Here is a 22,765-nt window from a genome sequence, read left to right as displayed (position 1 = left end):
TCTTTATGAGGAAGAGTGCTTCTTGAGGCTTTGAACCCTTGAGACCTGCCAATTTGAGAGGAAAAGGTGACATTTTCCTTTAAGCTACAGGTTGCATTCTGTTCAGATCCTCAAGCATCAAGGTCAGGCCCTGTTCAGAATAACTGAATGCTAATTGCCTCGCTGAGAATTAATGTGTATTATCTTGTTTACCCCAATGTTCTGCTGGCAGTTTGTAAATCATTCTCCCCGGCAGGCTCTGACATGGATTTGAAGTTTGTTTCTGTTTTATAGGAGTTGGGTTCTTCTCTAGCTATGCTAGAGGGTTAGAGAAATTAGATGGAATGAGAGAGGGGGGACCTCTTCCCTGCACACTTCTGCATCATGAACGATCGTCACAATTGACAGGAATTGTAGAGACTGCATTTACCTCCAGGTAAGAAACAGACTGGCTGGGTAATTATGCTAACACTTTCCAGGGAGATTTTTTTTTTTTTTTTTTAACCTTTGCTAAATATATACAGGCTCCTGCTCGCTTGAGCATCCCCTTGGCAGTTAAACAACACACACACACACACACACACACACACACACACAGTCACAGACTGACTGGCACACTCATAAAGACCATCAAGGTGACCTCAGTGATTTGTATGGCTACCCCTTGCCATGGTCCATTTCTCAGTGCAGTGGGCAGTCTTCCAAACACACAGCAGCTCTCTGTGCAGTCATCACTTCGACTTCGCTGAAACCCCGAACAGGAGATACACACTTCCCCTCCATCTTGCTGTGCTTTTGGTCTATATTAACTGTGATCCCACTGCTGTTTATTTTTCTTGCCACTAACTGGCTATGTAATTTTGGGCAAGTCACTGTGCTTCAATTTCCTTATCTATACAATTAAAGGGTTGTCCTCTTCAGCTCTGGCCAGGATTTCATGCTTTTTCCTTTGATCCTAGGAAGCAAAATGGTTGCCAGCATCTAGACAGCTTATGTTGGGCCTGAAGCCTAGAGGAAGCTGCCATGCTAGAGGGAAACTATTTATAGAGGCTTTGTTTGGAATTCTGGAGCTGTCTCTGTCTCTATATGCTTCTGACCTTTGGCAAGTCTTTTGGATCTTCAGTTTTCTCATCTGTAAAATGGAGATAAATATCCTGGCCCACCTACCCTGCAGGGCTGTGATGAGACGGTGTACTGCGCTCAGGAAAGTGCCATAGGTGCAGAAGGCAGCAGATGGCCAGTTTGTCTGATCACCAGGGAGAGAGCGTCAAGCTGTCCCAGCCGCTGAGGGCCTTCAGCCAGAGCTACAGTGAGTGTTCAGCTCAGGCCACAGAGCAGGACCCTGTCGAGATACCGTTCCCCGCAGTATCAGTATCAGCTCATCAGAATTCCTACGGGAAAGTCTCAGGCATACGAAATGGGCATGAAGCCGGATGTGGGACTCACTGATCTGGAAACAGGGAAATCTTACTATTTTCTTGATCTCAGATTTTATTATCGATTGTATGTGACAGGAGATCCCTTCTTGCCTCTGATGTCTGAAGTGTAGTCCAGACAGAATTGAGCTGACAGCGGCTCTTCTGCTGTAGCCTTCTTCCCAAGCTTGACAAATACACCTTCTAGTCTTGAGTCATGATTTTCTCGCCCATATACTAAATGGAAGAAATCTCTGACACTACTGTTGGAAATGAGCTTCCCGAGAACTGTACATCTTTTGGGGGTGAGGCAGGGTTCAACTTGAGCTATATATAGCCTTCTCAGATTCCTCTTTTAAACATTAACTAGGGCACAGTTGAACTTTATCTTTTGCCCTTTGGAGCACTGCAGCCGGTAGGAGAGGATGGTCGGGGAAGGAGAAGAGGAAGTAGAGGAGTAGAAGTTTCTACTGAGATAGTTCTGTCACCAGTTAGAGTGTGTCTGGAGCTGACACTAGTTACGTTCTGTGCGTAAGGAACAGCTGTGGGATGAGTTTATGCAAATTGCTTCATGAATGACAAAGGCTTAGGCTGGGTCCTTCCCTTCCCTGATCGATCCAGTTCCGCTGCATCTGGGAATAAACTCAAGCTAGGTATTTCAGAGCCACAGTCCCAGGCAGGTGCCATTAAGGACCTCAGCGGAGGTGGCAGGGGTGGACGTATGTGGAGAAAAAAAATGGCCCCATCTAAAATATGTGATTCAAAATTAAAGAAGCAAAGCAAATTCTCAGGAGGTACACTTTTTGCCTTTATTTATCTCACTTCAGTTTTTCAGTGAAATGAGATAAGAACATCTGTCTCCTGCTAAATAGGAGCCACATTCTTTCAGGTAAGAATGATAATGCTGGGGGAACACATTTTTGCAAACTTGCCTTAATCTATTTCTGGGGTAATGGACTTTCACAGCAGCCTCAAGTGCTGCTGTTAATAGCTCCTTGCTCTTTCCAGCAGAAATGCACGAGAGCTGTTTTCAGATGTGTGTTCACTGTGAGGAAAAGAACAACAGAACCTTCTCTGAGAGAGAGAGAGAGAGAAAGATTAAATTCTTTCTTTAATCTAGCAGGAAAGAAGAAATTACCTCAGTGTATGTTCCTACTGCTCTAACCAGCAGTACTGGGGAAAAGCTACTTTCTGCATGACTGAAAAACATTTAGGACACAGAACTTGGGCTCCAACTCCTCTATATTTCCCTGGCTACTTTAATACAGTGAGCTTTGGACTCCAGGGAGAAAGTCTAAAAATACTAGAGCCTATTTGTTCAAAAGCAAGTACCAAAGATGGAAAAGGCCTGCTTTTGCCTTAAAGGAAGAAAGGAATATAAAATCTTAATGTTTTTATTGTTAAACTCTAAATCAAAGTCAGACCTTGTAATATTGTTCTTTATTTTTATTTTAATAGGCAATGTGAAGACACAAATTCAAATAGCACAGAAAAGAAATATATTGTAAAGTTATTCTCCCCACCAGTACTCCAGTTCCCTTCCCTGAGGCCACCTCAAATGCTCTTTTCTTGTGGATCCTTCTGGGAATGTTCTCTGCATATCAAAGTGTGTGTGTGTGTGTGTGTGTGTGTGTACGTGTGCCTCTGTGCCTGCACATTGACAGAGCTCCCTCTCCCACCATTTAACATGAATACTGGGATTGTGCACACACTCTCCTGTCCCCTTGCCTTTTTTACTTTAAAAGATGTTTCAGAGATTATTTCATATCAGGTCATAGAGACCAGCCTTCTTCATTTTAATAGCTCTGTAGAAGTCCACTGAGGTGTGTATCATAATTCATTTAACTAGCTTCCCACTCATGGGGAATTAGGCTCCTGTGATTCATTTGCCAGTCCAGTGTTGGAATGAATATTCTTATATCGTAAAGTATAAAATATTTTTAAATCATAAACTGACATAATGTAAATTGATTCTTACACCTCTCTTCTTCTGTGGGTGCAAGTTTCTCCCAGGCCTGGCAGAAAACTTGAGCAGACTTAATTGTATTTTATTTTTGACATATTAACTATAGATCAGAGTGCTGTGCTGATTTCTGGATGTGGGGTTTCCCTCTGATGTAGTTTAGCTGGTACCAACCTCGCCATGGAAGTGAGAGTGAGCTGTTTCCACAAAGCCAGCAGATCAGTTCCTGAGCAAATAAGACCCTCTCTGCTACAATAGTAAGGTCACAAAAGTCATCTTAACAGCCCGAGGAAATCAATTCCAACAATAGTCTAGGAACCACCTCTGACGCAGGGCTTTCTGGATGCAGAGAATTTCTGCCTCTGCGTTGATAAGGTCATACATATGTATGCACCAGAACTCAGGGCTCCCTAGGGCTCTGGTTTGCAACTCTGAATAAACAAAAACTAGAACACATTTGGAATGAGACTGAAGGCTCTGGGAACATTGGAGCTTTGTACTTTTCTTTTTTAAATAGCAAGCATGTTTTGGGGATGGATAGATACATAGGGATCTAGCTACATAGGGTCGGTAAGGTAATCCTTCTACCCATGGGATGCAGAGCCATGCAGAGATAACCAAGGTCATCTTTAAAAGCTTCAAGCTCATATTCAGAGTAGAATTGCTAGAGATTTGTCCTTTGATTTGTTCTTTGATTGATAATGGAAAAGGAAAACAATATTGGGAAGGGGGCAGGAAGTACCTAGGTAGTGAGAAGAACACAGGTTGAGAGCTAGATGACCTGACTTTATTCAATACTGCACGATTTCCTTTAGGACCAATCAGAAACCCCAGGTCACAACTAAGAAAAAAAAAGGAAATGTATTCATTCTACAGGATTGTCTTGACCCGGGTGTAAAAAGCATCAATGCACCCAGTCTCTCTTCACCTTTCAAGCTTTTGTTTTCTCTGCGTTGGCTTTATTCTCAGGCTCCAAATGGTGTACAATGGGTGTCAGCAGCCCCTGTCCTGAATCTTCCCAGGTTCAAGGCTGCCAGACAGAAAAGCTCCTTTTTCCCTAAGAGTTTAAACAGATGCCTAAGGATCTGAGGTCGGAATGCTCTTACCAAGTGCATGGGGGAATGCATGCGGGGTGCCTCCGAATTCATAAATGCCCGAAACAGCCTGTCCCTAATAGGTGTAAGTAAGTATAAAGAGCAACAGGAACACAGAAGAGGGCACAGTTAATTCACTTGTGATCATAACATTTGAATCTACTTTGCAGCTTGACTAGACTTCAGCAGGTCCTCAGCATGAGGAGGCTGGGTACATGGAATATAAGGGCGAAGTTGGAATCCTGGCAAGGAGGAAAGTGCGGTGGCAAATTGGGCCATTCTTACGTATCGAGTTACTAGAGTCATCTACACTGTTCCTTCTGGTAGTCCCCAGAGAGGGCTGAGGATAATACAGAGACAGATCAGAAGGCACTAACCAAATGAAGAGTGGACAAGCATGATTGAGGAAGAAACTGAGTTAGGAAATAAATGCTGAAAGACAACTAAGCTCTCTTATCTATAGTTATCCTATAATTATTATTCTAATAAGAGATTGTCAAGGAACAAAACAAACCTAGCTTCATTAAGCCCAACTAAACCACTCCACCACCGTCACACCAGGAAACAGCATAGCGAGTCGTATGAAGGTGGAAATCAATTGACAAAGGAGATTGGAATTTTTTTCCTAAAAATCATGAAGCCTAGGAGAGTCTCCCCTGTGATGGATTGTGTGTTCATACCTGAAGTCAGAGGAATAAATTAGAAGACCTCTTAAAGCCTTAGGGTCCTCACATTCTAATATTTGGTTTTACCTCAATGGCTGTTCTGTGAAGTGACTTTACACCAAATGAAAAATTGCGGCTGTATAGTGGTTGATGCTGATTACGGAGACATGAGCCTGGGAACTATTTTAAAGAATCCAAAGAGAATTCCATTCTCTCTAAATTGGGGCAGAAAATAACAACCAGAATTATCAGAAAAAAATAACATTTATGTTCTCCTTGAGCATATTCTCCTTGGGAACGCCAGAAGGCATCCCAGGGCGGATCACTGCGAAGACGGGAACTGTGGGAACAGAAGGGAGTTAATCAGGGTTGAAAGATCGAGTCTTCCTACTCTGACTTCCCTTTCTAATCCAGTTCTCTAAAGCACATTCTTAAGAGAATATGTATATTCCCTTTTCTAGGCAGAGTTAATTGCAGTTTTATTTAGGAGTAAGAGTGCCTTGCTTTACCTTTTAAAGTTCCTTCTAGGACTATTGTGATTCTATTAGAATGCCTTAGGCATTAAACAGTGTCAGGAAACTAAGTATGTGTTCTTGGTTCTCACATAAAATGGAGAGAAAAATGTTTCAAAGAGAAGTAAAAGAAAAAAGGAAGTTTTTCTATTTCAGTGTTTTCTTTCCTATTCAGTGTTTACTTTTCACGGGAATACAAATATTTAGCATTGTTGTGATATTCACACCGAAGATGAATGTCAGTTTACTGCAAAGATGTGAATTAATTCTTGAAGTAAAGTAATACTCAAAGTGAATTTTTGGATGCATATTAGGAAAAGCATGCTGTACTAGGCACCATGGAGAATGTTAAAGACATAGTCACACCATGGCAGGGGACTTCTAGACCAATGGGAGATAAGGTTTAGACTGATGTAGGTATAGTACGCCAAGAGCCTTCCAAGGAAAGAAGACTCAGTCAGGATTAATTCTAAATATGGAAGTGAAATTTGGTATGGACCCTGAAGCAAGTGTAAATTTTCTGACAAGGAAGCAAGCGAGGGAGGGTTTCAAGATGGAAGGAACATTGTGAGCAAAGAGACAGGTGGGAAGCACAAGGGGCAACAGCATGTTACACATGGAGTGGGTGTGACTTACAAGGACTTAACTAGCAGGAAGGAAGGAATAGCAAAAAGCTATGTGGAAATCTCTGGTTTACCTTTGGAGATGGAAAGGGACTGACCCATCAGGAAGCATGGACTGGCTGGCCCTTGCTGCTAGACCAGCACACTGCATTGTGGTAGGATTGGAGTGGGGATGGAAGGACTATAAAGGAGTTAGCTCTCTGGGATCATCAGGGTTCTTATGTTTGAGGTACATTCTAATAATTGTTTAGTCTTTTAAATCATTTTGTTCCTCTAGAACAAACTTCTAGTCACACTGCCAACATCAGCTCCCATTCCTCCCCTGTATGATAGGAATAGTGTCCTTTCTTTTAGTATAATCTTTGTCATGTGCTCTGACATGTGATCACTGACTCTCAAATCAACCTTACAAAGTTTATGTTATTATTTCCATTTTGTAGCCAAGCAGACTGGAGCTTGTCCTCAAATAATATGGTTACTAAGGGTCAGACCCGGGACTCAAACTTGCCAGCCATGTGAATGATACACCTTTGAAGTGAATCCTCCAGACCCACTCAAACCTTCAGATGAATAGACCCCCACCTGACATAAGACTGAAACCTCATGAAAGACCCTAAATAAAAAGCCAAGTTCTCACTAGATTCCTGACAAAAAGAAGCAGAGATAAAATGACTGTTTTTGTTTAAAGCCACATGAACTATCCTAAGGATATCAGTGAGGCCTCTCTTCTCAACCACCCCTGTTCTCGTCCAGTAGGCTCACAAAGTACCTATTGTGTCAGGGTTAGAGGTTATCTTTCCACTCAGCAGCACAGATTTCCACTCAGCAAGGCTGATTGGGTTACAGCCACTGCTGAGTATCCAGCCTGTCAACAGCAGACCAACACTGTGATAGCACAGTACTCCAGGGGAGTTAGCTGGTTACAGAGGACCACTTCCATCCTGGAAGAGACACAAGTTGTTCTCATTAGGATAGACGCTAGCTCTGGGTACTGATTTGCTTTCCCTGCCAGAACTACCATTCATTGCCTTAAGGCATGTCTTATTCACTGTCATGGTGCATAAGTTTTCAGTGTTGCATAACAAATTACCAGAAATTATTGACTTAAAAAAACACTCATTTCTTATCCCACGGTTTCCATGGGTCAAGGTTGTGGGCATTGCTTCTCTTGGTTCTCTGCTGTCTCAACAGTCTGCAAAGTATAGTCAGTCTGTGTTTTCATCTGGAGGTTCAGCTAGGGAAGAATCTACTTCTAGTCTCATTTGGCTTATTACTGGCTGTCATCTGGAGAATGGTCTCAGGTCTTAGAGGTTTTAAATGCAGTTCTGTATCATGTGACTCACTCTATAGGCAGTTCAAAATATGACTATTTACTTTTCAAGGCCAACAGGAGGATCTCTTTCTCCAGTGTGTTAAGATAAATCTTACATAATGAAATACGATCCTGAGAGTAATATTCCATCACCTTTGTCATATCTGCAAAGGCCTTTGCATCAAAAGTAACATATTTATAGGTTCTGGAATTAGAATGTGGCATGTTTACAAAGCTATGATTCTGTCTCCCACAGGGGCTTCTAGTGATAGAAACCTTGGATGCTGCTGCACTTCTTACTGTGAAGAGAACAGACAAAGAATTATCTGGCACAAAATATCAATAATATTGAAGTTGAGAAGCCCAGCTTTAGGGTAATTTGTTATATGGCATTATTAAGGCATTAGCTGAACAATGTTCTGAAAATGATGATTCCCTAAAATTCTCACAGTCTTAGTGAATGTTGCAGGAAAAGCAAAGAATTAAGAGTCATCAGGCTTGTTTTTGAATCCAAGATTGGTCATATATTAAGTATCTAGAGGGGGCGCATTGGCGGCTCAGTGGATCAAGTGTCTGCCTTTGGCTCACGTCATGAGTCAGGCTCCCTGCTCAGTGGGGTGTCTGCTTCTGTCTCTTCCCCTCCCCCCCACTTGTGCTTGCTCTTTCTCTCTCTCTCTCTCAAATAAATAAATTAAAACCTTTTTAAATGAATGAATGAATGTCTAGAGTACAGAAAATCTACCCCTAAATCTCAGCTTATTCATTTATAAGATGATTTTTCTTAATTGAGTTTATGTTCATAGGTGACCAACATCCTTCTTCACCCACCCTTTTTCAGTTCAAATAACTCTTGAGTCTCTGCCTGGTCTGGAAAATGAAGTGCTCTTTTGAGCACATAGTCTTGCCTGGAATATGCAAAGCACCGTGCCGTTTCAGCTAGGCGTTAAGAACTCCTCTGGCTGAGACTGAACAGGATGAAAATCTGGGAGGAGGCTCTTTGGACTTTGGGCTTTTAAATCTCAAGAGCAAGAAAATTTGATTTTGAAGTTTAATGTTTCTGGACTTGAATGTTTTTGGACTTAAACTTGCAAGTAAATTTAATCTCTGATCTTTTCTCTCCGGGAATTTGATAATAGGAAGCCGTTTATATTGAATCTTGGTACATCTCTATGTTGGCATTTTATTATTCAAGTATCTTTATGTTGGCATTTAATCTCATTGCAGGATTTATGATATGCTGTTTTGGATAATGTTGCTGGAAGTAACTTGAGAACCAACATAGAGAAGAGAAAGACTTTTATTTTCAGCCTTGAGTACACAATGGAATTGATTTAATTAATCCTCCTTTCTGACCAATTCCATAACATACTGGAGTCAAATCTGAGCTGTCCACGAGGTGTCTCCAGATAAAACACAAAAGGGCAGTGGCTGGCCTTAGGAGAGTGGTCTAATGAAGACGGGAGTAGGGCTCTGCCCTGAAGGCTTGCTCTTCTGCCCTGAGAGGGAAAGTCTCAGCCCTGGTAGACCACAGGCTTCATGATTAAGCTCAATAGTTAAGAGAATGAAAAACTAGTGAATGCATGTAGCAAATACTTTTGGACTCACGATGTTTTCTTCCACAAGGAAGCAGAGATGGTGTTTTTCTCATTCTTTCTTTATTCCTTCTGCCTCAGTGTAAGGAGGGAGAGTTCATCATATATTTTAGATATAAGTCCTGTGTCTTAAGTGTGATTTCGTATGTTTCCTCTCAGTCTGTGGTTTGATTTTCATTCTCTTAATAGTGACTATCACAGAGTAAAATTTTTAATTTTGATGAAGGCTAATTTTTAAATTTTTTCCTTTATGGGTCATGATTTTAGCATAATGTCTTTGTGCTCTTTACCAAACTCTAGGTCATGAGTATGTTTCCTTTGTTTTCTTCTAAAAGTTTTATAATTTAATGTTTACATTTAGATCTGTGATGTCCTTTGAATTAGTTTTCATATAAGTGAGAAGTTTAGGTCAAAGGTCACATTTTACCCCCTGCATATTGATGTGTAATCGCTCCAGTACCATTTGTTGAAAAGACTCTAATTTATCCATTAAATTTTTTAAATCTTTGTCAAAAATTAGATTGCCACGTTCATGTGGAAATATTTCTGGACTTTCTTTTCTGTTCCATTGATTTGTGTGCTATTCCCTCACCAATAGTGCTCTATCTTTGTAAGTGTTAGATTCACTTCCTTCAACTGTTTTTTTTTAATTGTTTTAGCTCTTCTAGCTTCTTTATTCTTTAATATAAATTTTAGAATCAGTTTGTTCATATCTACAAAATATTATTCTAAATAAATGTGTTATTCTAAGATTTTAGTTTGTTTTCCAGGAATATATAGATCAATTTGGGGAGAATTGACGTCTTTATTATGTTGAATCTTCTAATCCATGATTATGATATGTCTCTTTAAGTTGTCTTTTATTTCTTTTATTAGAATTTTAAGGATTTTATTTTATTTTATTTTTTTGATGCTGAAAAAGCGTTGTTTTTTCTTTTTTAATGATTTTTTTATTATATTATGTCAGTCACCATACAGTACATCTCCGGTTTCTGATGTAAAGCTCGATGATTCATTAGTTGCGTATAACACCCAGTGCACCATGCAATACGTGCCCTCCTTACTACCCATCACCGGTCTATCCCAATCCCCCACCCTCCTCCCCTCTGAGGCCCTCAGTTTGTTTCTCATAGTCCATAGTCTCTCATGTTTCATTCCCCCTTCTGATTACCCCCCCTTTCTTTATCCCTTTCTTCCCCTACCGATCATCCTAGTTCTTATGTTCCATAGATGACAGAAATCATATGATAGTTGTCTTTCTCTGCTTGACTTATTTCACTTAGCATTATCTCCTCCAGTGCCGTCCATGTTGCAACAAATGTTGAGAATTCGTTCTTTCTGATAGCTGAGTAATATTCCATTGTATATATGGACCACAACCTCTTAATCCAGTCATCTGTTGAAGAGCATCTCGGCTCCTTCCACAATTTAGCTATTGTGGACATTGCTGCTATGAACATTGGGGTGCATATGGCCCTTCTCTTCACTACGTCTGTATCTTTGGGGTAAATACCCAGTAGTGCAATGGCTGGATCATAGGGTAGCTCAATTTTTAACTTTTTAAGGGACCTCCACACTGTTTTCCAGAGTGGCTGTACCAACTTGCATTCCCACCAACAATGTAGGAGGGATCCCCTTTCTCCACATCCTCTCCAACAATTGTTGTTTCTTGCCTTGTCTATTTTTGCCATTCTAACTGGCGTAAGGTGGTATCTCAGTGTGGTTTTGATTTGAATTTCCCTGATGGCTAATGATTTTGAACATTTTTTCATGTGTCTGTTAGCCATTTGTATGTCTTCATTGGAAAAGTGTCTGTTCATATCTTCTCCCCATTTTTTGATTTGTTTATTTGTTTCTCATGTATTGAGTTTGAGAAGTTCTTTGTAGATCTTGGATACCAGTCCTTTATCTGTAGTGTCATTTGCAAATATATTCTCCCATTCCATGGGCTGCCTCTTAGTTTTTTTGACTGTTTCCTTGGCTGTGCAGAAGCTTTTTTATCTTGATGAAGTCCCATAAGTTCATTTTATCTTTTGTTTCTCTTGCCTTTGGGGATGTGTCATGAAAAAGGTTGCTTTGGCCGATGTCGTAGAGGTTGCTGCCTATGTTCTCCTCTAGAATTTTGATGGATTCTTGTCTCACATCGAGGTCTTTCATCCATTTGGAGTTTATTTTTGTGTATGGTGTGAGAGAGTGGTCAAGTTTCATTCTTTTGCATGTAGCTGTCCAATTTTCCCAGCACCATTTATTGAAGAGACTGTCGGATGTTTTTTCCTGCTTTATCAAATATTAGTTGCCCAAAGAGCCGAGGGTCCATTTCTGGGTTCTCTATTCTGTTCCATTGGTCTATGTGTCTGTTTTTGTGCCAGTACCATGCTGTCTTTGTGATCACAGATTTGTAGTACAGCTCGAAATCCGGCATTGTATGCCCCCAGCTTTGTTTTTCCTTTTCAACAGTTCCTTGGAGATTCCGGGCCTTTTCTGGTTCCATACAAATTTAAGGACTATTTGTTCCAGTTCTTTGAAAAATGTCCTCAGTATTTTGATTGGGATAGCATTGAAAGTGTAGATTGCTCTGGGTAGCATGGACATTTTAACTATGTTAATTCTTCCGATCCATGAGCATGGAATATTTTTCCATCCTTTTATGTCTTCCTCAATGTCTTTCAAGAGTGATTTATAGTTTCTAGAATATAGGTCCTGTACGTCTCTGGTTAAGTTAATTCCAAGGTAACGTATGGGTTTTGGTGCTATTGTAAATGGGATGGATTCCCTAATTTCTCTTTATTCAGTCTCGTAATTCGTGTATAGAAATGCAACTGATTTCTGAGCATTGATTTTGTATCCCGCCACATTACTGAATTGCTCTATAACTTCTAATAGTTTGGAAGTGGATTATTTTGGTTTTTCCATATAGAGTATCATGTCATCTGCAAAGAGAGACATTTTGACTTCTTCTCTGCCGATTTGGATACCTTTGATCCCTTTTTGTTGTCTGATTGCTGTTGCAAGGACTTCTAGTACTATGTTGAATAATAGTGGCAAGAGTGGGCATCCTTGTCGTGTTCCTGATCTTAAGGGAAAGGCTTCTAGCTTTTCCCCATTGAGAATAATACTTGATGTAGGCTTTTCATAGATGGCTTTTATGAGATTGAGAAATGTACCCTCCATTCCTACACTCTGAAGGGTTTTAATCAGGAAAGGATGCTGTATTTTGTCAAGTGCTTTTTCTGCATCAATTGAGAGGATCATATGGTTCCTGAGTCTTTTGTTCTTGATATGATGTATCACGCTGATCGATTTGCAAATGTTGAACCACGCTTGCATCCCAGGTATGAATCCCACTTGGTCATGATGGATAATCCTTTTAATGTACTGTTGGATTCTATTAGCAAGGATCTTGTTGAGGATTTTGGCATCCATATTCATTAGGGAAATCGGTCTGTAATTCTCCTTTTTGATGGTGTCTTTGCCTGGTTTGGGGATCAAGGTAATATTGGCCTCATAGAATGAGTTTGGTAGCTTTCCTTCTGTTTCTATTTTTTGAAATAGCTTTAGGAGAATAGGTATTATTTCTTCTTTGAATGTTTGGTAGAATTCCCCAGGAAAACCGTCTGGGCCTGGAGTTTTGTTATTTGGAAGGTTGTTTATCACTGACTCAATCTTTTCATAATTAATTGGCCTGTTTAAGAAATCAGTTTCTTCCTGTATCAGTCTTGGTAGTTTATAGGTTTCCAGGAAGGCCTCCATCTCTTCCAGATTGCTTAGTTTTTTGGCATATAGCTGTTGATAATAGTTTCTAATAATCCTTCCAGTTTCATTGGTGTTGGTTGTGACCTCTCCTTTTTCATTCATAATTTTAATAACTTGGGTCCTTTCTCTTTTCTTTTGGATAAGTCTTGCCAATGGTCTGTCAATTTTATTGATTCTCTCAAGGAACCAGGTTCTAGTCCTGTTGATTTGCTCTAGTGTAATTCTGGTTTCTAATTCATTGATTTCTGCTCTCATCTTGGTCAGCTGCTTCCTCGTGAGTGGATTAGGCGTGTCCCTCTGTTGCTGTTCCAGCTTCTTGTGGTGAGAATATGAAAACTGCATTTTAGATTTTTCTGTTCTTTTGAGTGAGGCTTGGATGGCTATGTATTTCCCCCTTAGGACTGCCTTTGCAGTATCCCATAGGTTTTGGACCGTTGTGTTTTCATTCTCGTTGGTCTCCATAAATTGTTTAAATTGATTTTTGATTTCCTTGTGTATCGAGTCATTCCTGAGCAGGATGGTTCTTAGTCTCCAAGTGTTTGAGTTTCTTCCAAATTTTTCCTTATGGTTGAGTTCCAATTTCAGAGTGTTGTGGTCTGAGAATATGCAGGGGATAATTTTAATCTTTTGGTATTGGTTGAGACCTGTTTTGTGTCCCAGAACATGGTCTATTCTTGAGAATGTTCCATGGGCATTAGAATAGAATGAGTATTCTTTGGTTCTGGGGTGTAGTGTTCTATATATATCTATGAGGTCCAACTCGTCGAGTATGGCATTCAAAGCCTTTGATTCTTTGCTTAGTTTTTGCCAGGGTGTTCTGTCCATTTCTGATAGTGGAGTGTTGAGGTCCCCTACTATTAACGTATTTTTATCTATATGTCTCTTTATTCTGGTTAAGAGTTGGCTTGTGTATCTTGCTGCTCCCCTGTTGGGGGCATATATATTTATAATTGTCATATCCACTTGTTGAATACTTCCTTTAAGAATAATATAGTGCCCTTCTGCGTCTCTAACTATAGTCTCTAGTTTAAAATCCAATCTGTCTGATATGAGAATTGCTACCCCAGCTTTCTTTTGAGGTCCATTTGCGTGAAAGATGGTACTCCATCCCCTTACTCTCAGTCTGAATGCATCTTTGGGTTCGAAATGAGTCTCTTGTAGACAGCAAATGGATGGGTCATTTCTTTTTACCCAATCTGCAACCCTGTGGTGTTTTATGGGAGCATTTAAACCATTTTCATTGACACTAAGAACTGAGAGATAGAATTTTAATGATGCCATGTTGCCAGCAAAGTCTTTGTATCGGTTGTGACTTTCTGTTCTGTATCACTCTTGAGGCCTTTTTACCTTTATAGAACCCCCCTTAATATTTCCTGTAGGGCTGGTTTCGTGGTTATGAAATTGGTTAATGACTGGCGATTCTGGAATGTCTTTATTTCTCCATCAATTCTGAATGACAGCCTTGCTGGATAAAGGATCCTTGGCTGCATGTTTTTCTCTGAAAGAGCTTTAAAAATGCCCCCCCAACCCTTTCTCTCATTCCAGGTCTGTGTAGACAAGTCTGATGTAATTCTGATGCCTTTGCCTTGGTACATGAGAAATTTCTTTGCCCTGGCCACTTTCAATACTGTATCCTTGGATCTAATATTTGCAACATGCACTATGACGTGACGTGGCGTAGGTTTGTCGTGGTTGAGCTTGGGAGAGGTCCTCTCTGCCTCTTGGACACGAATGTTTGTTTCCCTCGCTAGATTAGGGAAGTTTTCAGCTACAATTTGTTCAAATATCTCTTCTAGACCTCTGTTTTTCTCCACCCCTCGGGGATGCCGATGATTCTGACATTAGATCGTTTCATTGAGTCAGTAATCTCCCGTAACCTACATTCGTGGGCGTGGATTTTTTTAAGACCAGCTTCTATTTTCGTTTTTTCCTCTATTAACCCATCCTCCAATTCACTAATACGTTCCTCTGCTTAGGTGGACCTGGCCGTCAGAGCCTCTAGTTTTGCCTGCATTTGGCTCATAGAATTTTTAATTTCTGTCAGATTCGCTCTCATTTCTGTCCTTAGGGATTCTATATTCTCAGTAACCTTTTCGTTAATAGTTTTTTCAATTCTACTCATCATTTTGACCATCGTTACTCTGAATTCCATTTCTGATAATTTGGTTACATCCATATCCATTATTTCTGTGGCAGAGGCCACAGACTCACTGTCTTTTCTTTGTTGGGGGGGGGAGGCTTCTCCTTCTTGTCTTTCTGATGAGGAGAGGTTGCGGGGTTTTCCAGAGCCCAAATTATTGACTGGGTCCCAGGCCGTGCCCCTTGTTTTATAGGGATCTTAGGGATGTGGGCTTCTTCTTTAAAGATTTTATTTATTTATGTGGCAGAGAGCCAACCAGCGAGAGAGGGAACAGAAGCAGGGGAGTGGGAGAGGAAGAAGCAGGCTCCCAGAGGAGGGGCCCGATGAGGGACTCCTTTCCGGAACGCCGGGATCACGCCCGAGACAGGCGCTCAATGACTGCGCCACCCAGGCTCCCCGGGTTGTGGGCTTCTTGATTTTTCAGCCTGCCTTCTGTGTTCTGGGGGAGGGGCCTGCCGCGCCGATACTCAGGCAACCCTGTTTGGGTAGAGTCTCCGTGTCCCCTGCGAGGGGGGATGGGGATGGTCACGCTGTGAGCCAGTATTTCCAGGCTTTTGTTCTCTGGCAGCTTTCCCTGGCGGTTTGCTGTGCCTCTTCTGAGAGTCACAGCAGCAGCGGCCGAATTTCAGCCTCTGTCACAGAGCAGAGGGATTACGGCCCGTTCTCCACTGATGTTCTGGCCACTTTAACTCTGTTACTGTTGGTGCTGCTCAACCCTGCAGCGTCCCGGGATGTGCGCCCCACACCCAGCGTCCCAGCCCTCACTTCCAGGGCCAGCGCATCTCTGTTCTCTGTGTTTCTAATACCGCCAGCCGCCAGCCACCCCCCCCCCCCCCCCCCCGTGCGCTCCGGGAGCTCCCGGTCTCAGTCTGGATCCCGTGAGCACACCGGGATTCCGGAGTTCCGCGAGATGCCTGGTGGCGCGCGCTCCCGGCTCACGGTCTCAGTCCACTCTCTCGCGGGTGCCGTCCACGAGTCCGCCCGCTCCCCGTGCAGGTGGCTACCGGTTCCCGGTGTGCGAACATGGCGGCTCCCTCCCCCTTCCGTTTATCTTCCGATATCTGTGCACGGTTTCCCGGCTCCCCGCTTCGTACCTCAATACTCAGTGCTGGAGATGTTCATTTGTAGAGATCCAGATGCGTCTTCCTGCGTCTCAGGCTGGTTCCGTGGTTGTTTAGGCTGGTCAGGTACCTATCCAGCTCGACTCAGGAGACCGGCTGAAAAAGGTGTCCCCTACTCCTCCGCCATATTAACTCCTCCCTACCTCTGTAGAATTTTAGGGATTTTAATAAGAGCTCCTGTACATTTTTTTTTTAATTTATAGCTTTGGTATTTAATTTTTTTGTACCTATAAATGGTATTGTTTTTAAGTTTCCAATTATACATTGCTAATATATGTGATTGATTTTTGTGTGCTGAACTTTTATCCTATGATTTTGTTAAACTCAGTAATTCTAGAGGCTTTCTTGTAGATTCTTAGGGATTTTTCATATAGTTAACGTTATAGTTCTTGAGTCGGGGTGGTTTTTTTTTTCTTTGTGAACCAATCTCTCTCTCTCTCTCTCTTTCATTTAATCAGAGTGTTTGACAGGTGCTTCAGGTTTATGTTAAAAAATTGGATTTCAGAGCCTTCCAGGATGGTGATATCTTGGTCAACTCCATAGGTTGAAACTCTGAACATTTGTTTCTTAAAGGTAAGAGTGAACTGGAAGCAGTCTTGTCCTCTCAGGGTAAAGCCTTGTTTGAATCCTCCTCTTCTTTAAATAATTAAGGTTCTCTTGATTTGCTAGTATCTCTGGCATTGTGCCAGGGGAAAAATTAATTCCTCCATAGGATAAAAATAACAAGACTCTAGGCCTCAAATTGGCATTTTTATTTTTATGTAAAATGGCTGGCATTCAACAGAAAATACCTAAACATACAAGAGGAAAAAAAATGTGACCAAATCCCAGGAGGGACAGCATACTGTAACTAGGCGGTAAATGTAATTGTAAGAGATACATGTAGTGAAAAAGTCAGATATAGACTTTAAATCTATTCAATATGTTTAGGGAGGTGAGTGAAATTTTGAAAGAGGACAAAATAATAAAAAGAAGTTACAGAACTTCTGTAACTAAAAAAAACACAATATCTAGGTTTAGGAATTTAATGAATGAGTTAAAAATACATTATTTAGAGTTGAATAGACAATAATGAATTGGAAGACTTTTCAGAAGGAAATATCCAGAATGAAGCATGCAGAAGCAAAAAGAGGAAAATACAAAAAAATAGCATAAGACCTATAGGGGTGCATAAAAATTTCCAATAAAGGTTTGTACTTCTGGGGCTCCAGAAGGAGAGGAGAGAGGGCAAGAACAGGAGCAATAAAGAAGAATTGTTTTGAATTTTCTATGAAAGGTAAAAGACACCAAGCCACAGATTCAAGGCACTATGAATAATAAATAGGACATACAGCATAGTAAACCCATTAAAACCAATGAAATAGTAAAATCTGTAAAACAGCCAGCGGGAAAAAAGATAGTTTATCTAAAAAGATGCAACATTCAGAATGTCAGCTGACTTCAACAGAAAGAATGGAAACCAGAAGGAAGACAGATATCTTCAAAGGATTAAAATAATTCATAAGCTAGAATTCAAAGTCCAGTAAATCTTCCCCCAAAATGGAGAATTAAAGACATTTGCATTTAAGGAAACAACAGACTATTTAATATTGAATAAGCCACTAAAGGGATCATTTGGATTCAAGGTTTGTGGAACCTAGAACTCATTAACTTTGAGTCCTTTTTTAAAATAAAGAATTAAAATGTTGAGTATAAAGTTAAGTTAATAAGTAAAATTTATTGGAATAAAAATAAATAACAAAGAAATGCTTTTAAGAAAACCAAAAAACCCCTCACAAATATCCCCAAATCCAAATTGTATATTTAAATTAAATAACTACTAAACATATCTATAGTCCTTCTTTTAAATATTTCTGAGTTAACTTGCTGCTCCAATTTTGCCTGTTGCTTCATTTAGACCACTAGATATTATCAGGAAAATGTGCATCAAATACTCTAACATATGATCCTTTCTGTTGATATGAGTAAAACATCACACACAGATAAACTGGATGTTTCTATATTACCCATGTTTATACTCCACAAACAGAAATCCTGATACATTTTACCTCACATCTCCCATCGAGAAAGAAAATGTATATAATGTTTATTTATAATGCTCTCTTATTTAACATATTCTTGATAAGAGAGATCTTTTGTTTTTATTAATCATCATTTAGAACCTAATCTTCCATTTATGGTTTTGCATGTCTGGTGACTCAAAGAATTTCCTACATACCTGGGGGTTTTGAACATTTCAGTCTTTTCCTTTCCTTTCCTTTCCTTTCCTTTCCTTTCCTTTCCTTTCCTTTCCTTTCCTTTCCTCCCTTTCCTCCCTTTCCTTTTGCATAACCACATACTCCCAATGCAGAGCACCATAGGATGTATTCTTGTGATACAACCCTGGCCCTCCACGTTTGTGTCATGATGCCAGGTGAATCAGCAAAACAGATGGTAGGAATATCCCAAGATGGTTGGAAATTATTTAGCTATACACAGAGGTGACAATGAATCACAAAAATAGATTCCACTAAATCCGAGCTAAACGTGTGTGCAATTCAACCTTCTCTTAGCTTGTATCCAATCAAGTACTATTTGTTGTGAAAGGAAGTTTGATGAGGAGGAAACATGAGTGTAAGAGTCTGTGGTCTTAACTCATTTCGGTTAAAACATCTTTTTGTGCAAATTTTATAAAAGTGTATAATCATGTGGGCATACCAGAAAGGGCCCTTACCAGTAAGCTTTTCTAAAACTTACGTTTCAGTTCCACAGCAAATCAGCACTGGAGAAAGCATTTTCTTCAGGCACAAAGAAACAAACACAAAAACTTGATTTTAGATGGAAATTCTGACATGCAGGGAAGAATGAAGAAGCAAAAACTGGTAGCTATAAGGGTAAATCTAACGATTATCACTACATACAACAATAAAATTAAGTCAACTGTCATTTAAAACTGGTGTAGAATTAAAGGACATAATAAGAATAGAATGTAAGTGAGGTGGAAGGAGATGGAGAGTTATGCACTGAAGTTCCCGAGTCGTCTTGGAGAAGTGGTGGGAACTAGTAGTGGGGGAACATTTGACTTTAATAAGTATAGGAAGCATGTCTTAACCTACTGAAATCATGGAAAGAATAGTAAAGGAATGTACAGCTGCTGAGTTAATAGAGAGGAAAACGGAATATTAAAAGATAGTCGGCAAGAAAGGGAAAAAAGAGGAACAGAATGTAGGGAAGACAAATAGAAAACACGTAATAAGATGTAGATTTAATTGCAAATATATCATTCATGATTAAACGCAAATGAGGTATCCAACACCACTAGGAAACAAAAGCTGTGAGATTAAAACACGGTAACTATATGCTGCTTATAAGTGATGCACGTAAACTAGAAGATAGGGAAGGTTTGAAAGTGGAAGGTAGGAAGAGACATGTAATTCATATGCCAACAAAAAAGCTGATCTTGCTAGATTAATATCAGCCAAAGGCAAGAAACATTACTAAAGACAAATTGGGATATTTTATAATGGTATTAATTTCACCAGGAAGCTGTAATAATTCTGAATGTATATGCTGTATAAAGCAAATCTTGACAAAACTAAAAGGAAAGATAAATCACATTCACAGGGACATGTTTTAGCATACCTTTCTGTTGTATATTTAAGAAACAACACAGTTCTCAAAAGACAAGATACAAAGCAAAAGTGGGAATACTCGCCAAACTTAGTTTACAAAGCTAACCTGACAGGGACCTTAAAAGAGAAATTATAGGTCAATCTCACCCATAAACATAGATACAAAACTTTTAAACAACATGCTATCAAATCCTATCCAGCAATACATAAAAATGGTAATATGCCATGACTAAGTTGGCTTTATTTTAGGAACGCAAGATTGGTATAATATATGGAAGCCAACCAATGTAATTTATCACAGTAACAGAATATAAAAAAGAAAACTCATATATAATCCAAACAGATGCAGAAAACACTTAAAAAATTTATTTTACATTCATTATGAGAAAACACATAGAAAACAATGACTAGCACTCCCTTAATTCTGATAAAAAATAATTTTAAAAAAGGCATCAATTTTAACGATATTGATCCCTCTGAGATCAGTATCAAGACCAGGAGGTCCAGTAGAGCTCCTTTCATTCAGTATCATTCTGCAGGTTAATGCCAATAAATTGGAGCATGAATGCATAAACAAATGATGGGATTGGAAAAAATAAAAATAAAATTGTTATTTACAGATAATGGTAGCATTTAAATAAAATTTAAAATTCACTTGTGAAGTTTCAGAAAATACTTCTCAGGAATTTGATTATGGTTACAGTAATTCTTTAAATCAGTTTGTAAAAAACTTTACACTATTGAGTGTTCCAGTCTATGAAATGTTTTATTTCTCCATTTTTTAGATCATATTTTATTATTAGTTCTGCAAATTCTTGCTTTACATATTTTGAGAGCATCATTTTAGATAGATATAAATATTTTCCTTGCATACTGAATTTATCATTTTGAAATCTTTCTTTGTATCTCTAATAATGCTTCCTCTTAATAGTGTGATTTCTTGGATATAATCTGGCTATATCAGTTTTTCTTTTGGTTAGTATGTGTAGGGTCTTCCTTTTTTTCTTTTCAGATATACTGTATCTGTGTTTTAAATGTCTCTTGTAAGCGTATCAGGTTGTAATTTTAAGTCTGATCAAATTTTTCTTAGCATTAAAGCACTTAGTTCATTTATAATTGTTGATATATTTGAATTGAAATCTTTCATCTTTTAAAATGCTATTTGCCCTCCTTGTTCTATATTCCTATTTTCTTTCTTTTTTCTCCACCTTTATTGAAATATAATTGCCATATAGCATTATGTAAGTTTAAGTTGTCCAAAATAATATGATATATGCATATACTGAGAAATGATCACCACAATAAAATTAATTAACACATCCATTGCAAACCATATATCTGATAAGGGGTTAATATCCAAAGTATATAAGAATGTATACAACTCAGTAGCAAAAAAACAAATAGTTTGATTAAACAATGGACAAAGGACTTGAATACACATTTTTCCAAAGAAGGCACAGATGGCTAACAGGTGAATGGAAAGGTATTCAGTATCACCCATCATCAGGGAAATGCAAATCAAAACCCTAATGACATATCACCTCACACCTGTTAAATGGATATTATAAAAAGACACGAAATAAGTGTTAGTGAGGATGCAGAGAAAAAGGAACCCTTCTGTACTGCTGGTGGAATGTAAGTTTTTGCAGCCACTATGGAAAACAGTATGGAGTTTCCTCAAAAAATTCAAGTAGAACTACCATATGATTTGGTAATTCCACTTCTAGGTATTTATCCAACGGAAACAAAAACACTAACATGAAAAGATATCTGCATCCCCATGTTCATTGTAGCATTGTTTACAATAATGAAGACACGGAAGCGATGTAAGTATCCATCAACGGATGGGATGAATAAAGAAAATATGTATGTACAATGGAATATTTTTCAGCTATAAAAAAGAATGAAATTTGGCCATCTAAGATAACATGGGTAAACATTGAGATCATTATGTTAAGTGAAATAAATCAGAGAAAGACAAATGCTGCATGATCTCACTTACATGTGGAATCGAAAACAAAGCAAAAATAAAACCCAAGCTCACAGATATGGAAAAAAGACTGGTGGTTGCCAGGGTTGGTGAATGGAGGTTGGGGGGATGGGCAGAAGGGGTGAAGTTGGTCAAAAGGTACAAACTCCCAGTTACAAAATAAATGAGTCCTGGGGATTTAATGTATAGTGAGGTGACTATAGTTAATAGTATCGTATTACATATTTGAAAGTTGCTAAGAGAATAGATTTTAATAGTTCTTATCACAAGAGAGCAATTTTGTTAGCTGTGTGTGGTGACGGATGTTAACTAGACTTTCTGTGATGATCATTTTGCAATATATACAAATATCAAATCATTATGTTGTACACCTGAAACTATTATAATGTGTATGCCGATTTATCTCAGTGAAGACCATGCAGAGACACAGGAGAAGACAGCCATCTATAAGCCAAGGAGAGAGGTTTTAGAAGGAACCATCCCTGTTGACACTGTGATCTTGGACTTGTATCCTGCACAACTGTGAGAAAATAAATGTTTGTTGTTTAAGCCAAAAAAAAAAAAAATAGTTCTATTGCTTTCTCCTTAAGGTAGGTTTCAATCTACAGGAAGAATTTTTTTTTAAAGATTTTATTTATTTATTTGACAGAGAGAGACAGCCAGCGAGAGAGGGAACACAAGCAGGGGGAGTAGTGGGAGAGGAAGAAGCAGGCTCCTAGCGGAGAAGCCCGATGTGGGGCTCGATCCCAGAACGCCAGGATCACACCCTGAGCCGAAGGCAGACGCTTAACGACTGCGCCACCCAGGTGTCCCCCAATCTACAGGAAGAATTTAAAGCTATGCCACAACTCACATTGTTATTAGAGTTAATTGCCAGCCACCACCAGAAAAAAAATGTAGTCCTAAATGGTAGCACAATTGAAATTCTGATTCAGGAGTAGTAAGCCTGTTGGGAGACTGAGAGGCAATAAATTCAGTTCAGGGACATTTTCTGC

At 39.4% G+C, this 22,765-nt stretch overlaps 1 long non-coding RNA gene across 1 annotated transcript in view; it reads left to right on the top strand.

Moving 5' to 3' along the window:
- Window positions 1-244: 244 nt before the first annotated feature.
- LOC148110024 (uncharacterized) overlaps window positions 245-22,765 on the top strand; it is a 326,861-nt gene continuing 304,340 nt past the window's right edge. Inside the window, exon 1 of the long non-coding RNA XR_015724340.1 lies at window positions 245-415. This is a non-coding gene — a long non-coding RNA (uncharacterized LOC148110024). The remainder of the gene's footprint in view (window positions 416-22,765) is intronic.

The sequence above is a fragment of the Ursus americanus genome, chromosome 5 (assembly GCF_024610735.1).
Source record: "Ursus americanus isolate L20-20 chromosome 5, mUrsAme1.1.p, whole genome shotgun sequence".
Classification (NCBI taxonomy): Eukaryota; Metazoa; Chordata; class Mammalia; order Carnivora; family Ursidae; genus Ursus; species Ursus americanus.
This window is presented reverse-complemented; position numbering and strand designations above follow the sequence as displayed.